General features: G+C 48.9%; 1 protein-coding gene across 2 annotated transcripts in view; it reads left to right on the top strand.

Moving 5' to 3' along the window:
- Positions 1–10,389, top strand: part of GRIK4 (glutamate ionotropic receptor kainate type subunit 4) — a 124,338-nt gene that overhangs the window by 57,991 nt on the left and 55,958 nt on the right. The gene's annotated exons all lie outside the window — the stretch shown is intronic.

The following is a 10,389-nucleotide window of genomic DNA, read 5'->3' as shown; positions in this document are numbered from 1 at the left end:
CCTTCCCTTCCCTTCCCTTCCCTTCCCTTCCCTTCCCTTCCCTTCCCCTCCCTTTTCCTGAAAACATTACATTAATGCAGTAATTTTAAAGAAAATAAAGGAGCAGGGCTGGAGGTGAGAAAAGGTGCAGTTTCCCACTTAGCTGCTCCCATCGCTTGTTCAATTTGTCTGTTTCCCTTCTGATGTGCAAAATCTGAATCAGAATCCGGGCTTTCTCCTCTCCCTCTGACCCCATCAGAAGCATGAAGTGCAGGAGGAAAGAAAGCCCAACCAATTGCTGCACGTAACTCAGTCAGGAAAGCCCCATCCTTCCCCCGGGCTCCTTCCATCTGTCACCACGCTGTGCCAGCTCTGGGTTACCTCAGTAGGAAAACTTCACTGAGGTGATGTCATGTCAGGAGGGAACGATGCTGCCGTTTCCAGGCTGCTTTGTGCAGAACCACTCGGGGTTCCTCGCCTTGCAAGATTCTTCCTGTCTTCTTCCTAATAATGAGCTCCTTTATTAATGCTTTCTGTGCTTGTATGGGCAAGAGTCTTGGTGTTGTTGGTTTCTCTGTTTTTAATAGCTGTGCTGCAGTCAGTGTGTGCCCACATGTGTTGAACACGGAGGTATGGAATGAGGGGAGTGCTGCTGACAGGTTGGGCTCGGGGTGGGTGAGAACAGAGTGTTATCTGCTCTCGTTCAGACAGAGAAATGACACCAGGAGGCTAATAGGGCATCTCAAAGGGACTTACAGCCCTCACTGCTTTGAGCATCCCTTCCTTTGTTACCATTCGAGGAAATGAAGAGCTTCTATGCATTCATGATGGTAGAGCCCATCATGCTTTCCCCTTTCCAGTCCTTCTCCTCCCTTTTCAGCTGATGTTAGGAACTGGGGAGCTGTGTTTCTCCCGTTGATGCCAGAAGGCAGGAAGCCCCACCAGCCCAGCTGGCCCAGTTCTCCTCCAGGCAGACAGACAGGGCTGGTGCCATTGAAATGGGCCCAATGGGATGGGATGGCAGTCCAGGCACCTCCAGTGACCATCTGGACATGCAGGCTACTTGGATGGTACAACATCTCCGTGCTCTACAATATTAGCCAGGGATGGGGATGCTAATTGGTTTAATTGAAGCTCTGAATGCTGAGCCATGGGTATTGGCAAATCTCTTCAGCCTAGGTGTGTGATGGTTTGTAATATCAGAGGTGGGAAATGCAGGGTGTGTAGGAGGAAAATAGGATGGAGCTCTGAGCAGAGGGAAGGTGGGGCTGCTGCCTCTGAGCTCTGTGAGCAAAGGGAGGGGACTTTGGTGCTCTTGGTAGGGCTGGCATCCCATCAGTTGGTTGATGGTAAAGAAGTTCGTTCTCATCTCATGTGTTATTCATGTTTACACACATGTATGCATTACATTTTGGTTATAGGAAAAAATAAAGCGATGTCCGAGTGATGGCCGTAGGTTGAGATAGTAAACATTATCTGTTGTACTGTGGTAGCATCCCATAATTCTCATCTGGATCACAAATATACGGACACACGGAACAAAATGGGCATTTCAGAGCTTCCAATGCAACGAGGGCAAACTGTGTGCCTTTGGAAAAAACTACAAAACTACTTTTGGGCTTGTTTTCATCAGAAATTATAACCTTTTTTCATGGTTTGAAATGAGCCAATTTTGACCTGAAAAATGTCAGGTTTTCATGCCAACAAAAATGCATCTGAGTCTGCCTCTCTTTTTCTTTTCTTTATTTTTTGTATGACCTTTTTTCTAGTGGAAGTAATGACACAGGAAACGACCTTGCAGCAAAGTAGTCCATTAAAGGAACAGCAAAAAGTGACCTCCTGCTTAAGTGACAGAGTCAGAACTGATTGTACAACAAGCCATTCCCTGGTGACCGTGGGCTGTTACTCGATGCCAAACGATATTGGTGGTCATTAACACACTCATGGGGCTGGATCAGTGGTGGATCAATGGTGTCCTTCACACTTCTCTTCTTTGTCATTTCCTGCCACTCTTATTAAGGGAAATATTTGGGGCTATAATTTTCCATATGTTTTCTCTTGTTTAAAGTAGGAGAGAGTCAGTGGCACGCGGCCTTAATTTCCTGTTGATTTTGCTCTATGCAGTTTCCTCATGAACTGCTTAGTTGAGAACACAATAAACAGGGCCACACATTTTTGGGGGGAGAGGCATGTTGAATTTGGAGGGCTCGTGAAGGCTGGGATGGGCCACTGAGGTTTGGTGTAAGGCAAAACCCCATCAGCAGGATGGATAGCAGGATGGTAGAGCGGTGGTTTGCAGTTGGATTGATGGTTTGATAAGAGCAAGAACTGGGGTCAACTGCATAAATGGAAAATAGTTGTTATCCACAGTGCTTGGCAGGAGCTTAGCATCAGGTCTTGGCACATCTTACTGTCATTAAGCCCTGTTTGAAGAGCTGGAGCAGCACACAGATGTGTCATTGACCTCTCCACCCTTGGGTTAATCCATCCTGAAGCCACGGTGAGCCGTGAGACACCCTGCTTGCTGCTCACACACTCAATAACCCTCGAGATCCCTGCAAAACCCATTGACTGATTGGTATCCAGACGATACGTCTCTGAGATCATGGGTTTGTGGGGTCAAAAAGCAGTCAGGTGGATGTTCTGCAGCATGCAAAACGTCCTCCACCATCACCAAAGGCAGATGCTGTAGGGTATGTGTTGTGCACCTGATGTCCCTAGGAGGGTCCCTGGGGAGGGGCCACGTGCCAGGGCTGCCTGTGCTTCTCCAAGGTGCAGGCTGCTGTCAGGAGGCCTCACAAATGGTCTTCCTGCATGCTGCTGCACATGTTAATTGGACTTGACAAATGATAATGAAGAAGAGGCTGTAGCTGAGAAAGGGTAGGAGGAATGTCATAACTCTCAGGAGGAAGAGAAAACAGACAAGTCCAAATGTCCAGAAGTTACACAAGGTAACTCGAGACATTAATCTTTGCTATTTCTGGTGCCGGGGCTGATAGCTACAAGGGAAGATTGGTGACTGTAAGGTGAGCAACCTACAAAGGTGATGTTCTTTGTGGCTTGGTTTTGCTGTTAACCCGTTTATGATAATGAATCTTTTAGTGGGGGGTCCACCACTGTTGCTGCAGTGTATGGAGGGGCTGCTTGATGAGGGGCCATCGCTAATTATTCCTTGCGGGTGAGGATGGGGAGAGGAAGGCTTTGTGGGTGCTGTGTCTTCACTCAGACCTTGCAAGCAGGATGCAGCATATCTCCTGGATTTGTGCCCATGAACTCCTCTTTGAACATGGCTTTATGGCAATCAGCTCCTCTCACTGCTGGCAGATGGTGAATGGGATCCTGCCACACGTGTCACCAGGGCTATGGGCTGTTCCAAAGGGACCTGAGCAATAGGTGCACGCTCGGTTGGCCTGTGACTGTGTAATGAAAAGAGCAGCCTTGTTTATCATCGTCAAATCAGATAAGAGTGGCATCTGGCAATTGCATTTGAAGTGTGCTCAAAGGAGGATGCTGCATGCCAGAAGCAACGTTTTCCTGTGCTCAGAGCCTGCCCAAGGACCAGCTCCGTCAGCTGCACCCAGGGTTAGTGCAGAATAACCTCATGGCAAAGTCATCCTGTGATCCTTCTTGCAGGGCCCCGGGGAGCACAGCCATCCTCCCAGCACAGCTCCTTCAGATGCGCGTTTCCTGATGGTGGGCTCTCCTGTTTCTCTTGTAATTGCCAGCAAACTGCCTGCAAAAGAGCTGAGATGCTTCTCCCTGCCTGGCAGGAGCACAACACCCACTGATGAGTCAGGGGAGGAAGAGCTCCCATTTTGCAGTGCAGGATAGTGGGAAAGGGATGGGAGAAAACAGGGAGGGAGAGCTGCCAGAGAGTTGTGGGATAAATGACATTTGTTTAAAGACACATTAGAAGATTAATGATGGGAGTTAAAGTATAAAAGCAACAGGGCCTAAGTGTGGTATTAATGGAACCCATTTTCTTTGCCATCTCCTGCAGGAACTCTTGGGAAATACAGAGGGGGAAAAAATCACTTTACAGTAATAACTGTTATTTATAGAAGAGAACAACATTGGATGTATCAAAATGTGAGGTTTCAAGGTAATAACTGGACCCTCACAATCGTTGTTATCCATTTAAAAGGCAATTTCTGGGATAGTGAATAGATGGAGGAAATAGCTCCAATCCTGCAGCTGGTTGTAAATGAGGTTTGTTTTATTATTATTGTTATTAGTCAGCTCTCAATCTGGTCAGATTGTGTTAAGAAAAGCAGGACAAGGCTGGGAGAGCTGAAGGGGGGCTGATCATCATTCTTGCAGGATTGGATGGGTCCGTTGGATTGGGCTCATTGGTGGACGTGTCAGGTGGGTCCCATCACAGCATCATTGATACACAGTGGGGAAAGAAGGGGTCAGTCGTGTTGAGTTTCACAAGGTGAAGTTTTGCCCTGGGTTTCATTAGGACTGGGGTTTTCCCTTCAGCTCTGCCCCTGTTCCAGGCCATGGCTGATGTTGAGATGTCGTGTAGGGTTCAGCTCCTCACTAAGATGGTTAGAAGTAGGAGGATTTAATGATCTGAACCATGACTTGATTTAATTAATCAACATGAATGTTGCTTATTTATAACGTAAACCACAGCCTATGGATAACTCTGTTGTTTAATTAAGCTTATCACTGGGAACCTGATCCAGCTCCTTGCTGCGTTAATGTAACTAATTCAGTACCCTCTCTAAGAAGCATCATAACGAACTGCAGGGGATGTAATTCACTCTGCTTTACAAGATGAGTGTGGCTGGTGCTGGTGCGTCTCATCCATGACCCACAGTTGGGTGGTGATATCTTTCTGCTCCTTTGTTAGCATGGGGCTGCTTCCATCACATCTGCTGGGAAGCTGGGCAGCCTTGCCATTGGGTTTCTGTCATTTGCTTACTAAGAATTGCTGGGTCTGGTTTCGTTCAGCCTGTGCAGCTCTGCTTTATCTTTGCCTTTTCAATTCCTTCCCTCCTTCACCCTTTCCTGCTTCTGTGCATCGTGTTTAAAACTTTTCCGTGCTGCACAGATGCAGGGGAATCTGTAATGAGTTCCCAAGCCAAAAGCAGAAGATGTTTGCCTAAAAGTTGTTCTTTTCCTACAGCTGAAGAGCAGTGTATGGAAACCTCAGAGATCCTTTGGGGTATATTGAGTAATGTTAAAGGATATTGTGGTTATTTCCTGTTGTGGTTCTCCAGGCAGCTCTTGTTACCCCACATAAGGTCTCCAGCAGAAATTAGTGTGCTCCTCTCCAGGCTCAGAAACCTCAGGTCTCTGTAGGTCTCAACAAGTAATCTTGCAACAAAGTGGAGTTGCTTTTTTCTGAATGAGAGCATCCACATGAGAGTTAAATGCACTGTAACTGATGCACGTTACCTGCAGATCTCTGTTTGGTTGAACCTCCTGCATATCCACGTGCTTCTTGGCCTCTTCAAAGCATGCTCGGCTGTGGTTGTTGGCTTTGTGGAGTATCCTGAGTCAGTGGTTCAGTGGGCACAGGTGCTGATGTGGGGCCAGGCAGGAGATGCTGTGCACGAGCAGAGAGAAAAAGCAGTTTTGCATTGACATATCTAATTTTCTTAGCAAGCAAACATTAGATGAAGCAGCAGTTTGCTCTTAAGAGGGATGCACAGGGAGGGAAAGCTGTCGGAGTACAGGGAAAGAGAATCCCTGGCTGGTTCTCCTATCCAGAAGCCAGGAGGAAAATGCACTGAGCAGAGCACACCAGAGGGGAAAGGCAGGAAGACATTAAAGTAACCTATTAAATTGGCAAGGGCTGAGTGGCGAAAAATAAATAAATAGAGTCTGTGTAGATTGATGGAAATTGGATCTGAAGGGCTTCCACATCTGGTGTGGCAGCTCTTTAGCATCTCATTTCGCTGTGACTCAGCAGGAAAAGTTGTTTTTTCGACAGTAAAACAAAGAGATGAAAACTCTCCTGAAGGGCTCCAGTGTCGTGTTGTAATTGGATTGAGTTCTTCCATGGAGCTTAATGCATCTGGGCTGTCTGCAGTCGGGATGAGGTCTCCAGTGCTGCCTTTTCCCACTATTGCCCGTTTCTGTGATCATCTCCTGCTTACAGGCTGCCCTCTTCCCTTGCTCACCTGCACGCCGACATCTGAGCAGTTTGCATCTTCCATCCAGGCTCAGGCCAGCTCCTGACCCTGCTCCTTGTCTTCACACGTTCCTCTTAATGTGCCCCTTTCTCCTGGAGCTTCCCTCTCCCAGAAGCTCCTCTAACAGCACTCACTTGGCTGTAGCAATGCATTTGGAAGCCTGTGCATTGAAGCAGAAGTGCCAAGTTGTGATGGCACTAAATAAAAAGGTGCTAGGGAAGAGCTTCTGAAGTCTTCTGGCACATTAACTGTGATTATTTGCCATGTGGTCTTGCAAAACCTTGGGGAGACAGTTTATCTCTTGGTGCCTCTGTTCTCCATCCATCACAAGAGAATGAAAGTCATCGCACCCATCATTTGTCTGTCTGCTGTCTTTAAAGGCACTGTCATGTCTGATATCTGCACCCAGCGTGGTGGGTCCTTGTCCTTGGATATATGTCTTAGAGATTTGTAACAGCAGCAGTGGGTAATGGTTTGTAACAGGAGTAGAACTGGTGCAAAATGTCTATGAGTTCTCCATACTGGTGAAAGCAAAACCCCAGATCTCTCAGCTAGTTCAGTTTTTTTTTCTGGTTCTCACTTTGGTGTTGGGGTTCCATCCAAGGCTGTTTGCTGTCCCACTGTATGCCGTTAATGAGTGTTAATCAGCTGGCTGGGGGAGGCCAGGGCTAAGGCTGGCACTTTTGTGCTCCAGCATTGGGTCTGAGCTGTGCATCCTCTGCAGTGCACTCATGCTTGCCAACTGGGGAGAAATCAGAAAGCACTGCCAAAAACCCAGCGTCCTACAAATGAGGGAGATGCAGAAAAAAGAGGAAATTGACAGTAGGAAGATCACAGGAAGGGTTAACAGGAGAATGCTCATGAAGGGCCTTGTCCCAACCTCACTGCTATGAATGGAAATCCATTGGCTTTAGGGGGACCTCAACTCCCTGTCATCCCAAAGCGTGCTGGAGATTGGAGAAATGGCTCTATCCACAAAATGTCAGTGTTGGAAATGTTGCTCTCCTTCCGTCACTGTCAATCAGTAAATCCCAGAGTGCTGCAGAGCTGTGTGCACACTGGAATAGCCTTGGCTGCCACTGAAATACAGCTGCCACCCCCGGGACGGAGCCCTGTGCTGCTGTGATGATCTGTCTGTAGGTACAGGACATGCTTTATGGTGTGTACGTGACCAGGAAAGCATCCTGTGTCACTGGGGGGTCTGCAGCCTCTGTCCCACAGAGTCCCATGGCCACGGTGTGCGTTGCCATCTCTCTGTGACGATAGCCGTAAATCCGGGTGGAGTTTTCCCATTTGTTTGTTGGATTTATTATTATTATTTTCTTTATATATTTAAGCTTAGGATTTTACACGTTGTTTCTTCCTTTGTCATTCTTTCAGTTCGCCTGGCAGTGGCACCTGGGGGTTGTGTGGTTGTTTTTCTTGTATTGATGCTCTCCACTGACTTAATTAAGATCTTTCTCCTTTCCTGGGCTTGCTGAGCATGCTGGCCCCAGCAGGGCTTCCCATTGCTCTCCTCCTGAAAACCACAGCTGCAGCTGGTCACTGGGGACCACAAAAATGGGCTGAAATTCTTCTTCTTGAAGCACAGCTCAGCTTGGCGTTACTGAAGCAGAAGACAGGCAGAAAACCACGTTCCAAACGTCAGTGGTTTTGGGCTGGTTTCCTAAGGCAACAAAATGTAGGCACTACTAGCAATTGTGCGTGGGTAGGGGGAAATGTCCATCCAGGAGCTGGAATTGTGTGGCAAACTGCAGACTGGTTGGGAAGATGTGGAGGAAATGGGAGCCCGTGGAGGTTGGAGCCCATCCTGGTGGTGCTTCCACCTGACCCACCCACAGCCTCCAGCATCCCCACCCCCCCACGACTGTTCATCCCCAGCCTCACCTACACCTCAGGAAGGTGAAATCATTCATCTTTACTTCTCCCTGCTTTTTTCTCCCCCGTTGGTGGGAAGTCTCTTGACAGGCTTTTTGAGGGATTAAACAGGACTTAGCAGGGCACAAAGGCATGATTGGAATCTGCAGCTTTATCCACAGCTGCACGTGCCTCCAACCTGACTCTGCAGAAGCCAGCAGGAGCACTGGGTGCTTTGCCAGGGGCTCAGTGTGCTGCCGTGCTCCTGTGCAAGAGGAGAGCTTCAGATCTGGATATGGCATTTCCATTTCATCCCCATCCTCATCCCTCTGCTCCCATCTCCTCAATAAGGTGTAGAAGGAGAGGAGATCCACCCTGTGAGGGACAGTGCCAGCTGGGATGCAAAGCGAGCTCTCCTCATGCTGGGAAAAAGAGAGCAGCATCTGTCTTGCAGGAAGCTGCCGTCCTACAGAATGCCATTCTGATATTGTGTACACAAAGCAATTATTAAAGAAGAGAATAGAGGCTGCATTTCAAGCAGGAGGAACTAAAGCCCTGAGCTGTTTTTATCACATCTCCCTTCCCCTTCTCTCTTGAATTCACTCTCTCTGGGTAGCAGAAATGAGAGGGAAGCTCCATTTAAATGCAGATTTCCAGTGTTGGCCAAGAGCAATAAATAGCCCTCTGGTCCCCCGATCAGACAGACGTTATCAGGTCCCTTTGTCTGTGAAGGAGAGAGTTTATGTTTTTAGTTTTCCTTATTCCTCAGTGAGATCCTCCTTCCTTTCAGGGGCAGCGTATTGACGACTCCTGATTTTGTTTTTAAGCAGCACTTCAGAGCTGATAACAGAAACATAATCCCACCCATTCCAATGCTGGAGTCGGGCTTGGCATCCCATGATGGGGAATCTGCACATTCCTTATCGCTCCTTGTAGCTGCAGCTGAAGGGTTGGTGCTGAGCAGTGCAAAACGTGGCCATTCTGCGGTTATCAATGGTCAGTTTGGGTCTGGAGGTTCATGGGTTTGGGACTGGGCTGGGTGTGTGTCTGGTTGATGGGAACAGAATATGGAGAGCTTGAAGTCTGTGCTTGCGGTATCAAGTGGGGCAGACTGGGGGTGTGATTTTAACCTGTCAGAAGAGAGACCTGAGAAATCCTGTAGGTGACTTTGTGGCTTTTTGCCTCGGAGGGACAGGCTGTGGGCTGTGCCAAGCCAGGGCTTTGCTGAACCTACACCAGTAAGGAGGCAGCTGCGTTTCTGAGCGTTGCTTTACATCTTAATGGTGTGCAAAGCATCTGAGGAAATGTAACCACGCTTAATGAGGTTAACAGGGAAAGGTCAGCTGAGCGCAGGTTGCTGTGGCAGCGCTCAAAGCTCCTCGTAACATCTGCCCCATGGAGCTGCCCCATGAATGCTGCTTCGTTGGGTGCTGGTGGGCGATGGACGGAGCGCTGCTGCACCGGGGGAAGGAAGCTCTGTGCTCCTGTAGCACTGCTTGAGAGCCAGCTGAGGGGGAAAGCCTGGATCTGGGTGCCTGTGAGCTGGCTGCTGCATCTGATAGGGCGAGCTGCTGTGTCAGAGCCTGGCTGCAGAAGACAGCTGTCTGCATCGCTGAGAGCACTGCTGACAGCACTGCCTGTCCGCCGTCAGCTCTGTGCTGAGGAGTGGGGCTGAGCTGCTCAGCAGAACGTGTGTCCTTCGTCCTCCTGGAGAGAATCCTTAGGGCGAGAGGAGAGCATCAGCCTCTCATCGTGCTGCGCTCTGCTGAAGGGCAATGAGATGCCACAGCCCTGTGCTGTTCACACCCAGCAGGGCAGCCAAGCATGCCCATGCTGTGGGGCTAAGGAATTGCATCGCTGCTTCATTGCCCCTCTGCTGCCCGGGTGCCCCTGAGGGCTGGGGACAGGGCAGGTGAGTGGTGGGAGAGGTGATGGATCTGCTCTCAGAGGGCACCGCCTGTGTGTAACACCCAGTAACACTTTCCTTCTTCTGGTTCTTGTTCGGTCCTTCACTTGGAGTGTTTAATTTGAAATCTGTGCTTGATGGGGTTTATAATTGAGAAGTTGCTCATGCTTGAATCCTGAGCAACTGTAACCTGGCTACTTTCAGTGCCTGTCCAAAGCAACAAACTCTTCTGATCTGCAGCCTCTGGCATTGGTGGGCTTTGTGTTAGCTGCAAAGAAAACCTGTGCATGTGGTCGAGAATAGGAATTGTTAGTGTAACAAGGAAATTTATCCATCAGGATTGGAACATCCCATGGGATAAGACATCTCCAGCCATCTCCTCCCAGGAGATCTCAGCACCTCACTCCCCACTGCCCTCACCTGGGGCTGCTTCCCCATCCCTCATCAGGCATCCATCGCCATCCCCTCTGCTCCTCCCATCCTCCCAGTATTTTCCCCATC

Source organism: Centrocercus urophasianus, unplaced genomic scaffold (genome assembly GCF_019232065.1).
Source record: "Centrocercus urophasianus isolate 14NV4802_14NV808 unplaced genomic scaffold, USGS_Curo_1.0 seq_37, whole genome shotgun sequence".
NCBI classification, from domain to species: Eukaryota; Metazoa; Chordata; class Aves; order Galliformes; family Phasianidae; genus Centrocercus; species Centrocercus urophasianus.
Note: the sequence above shows the minus strand (reverse complement) of the source record. Positions and strands in the feature narration are given on the sequence as shown.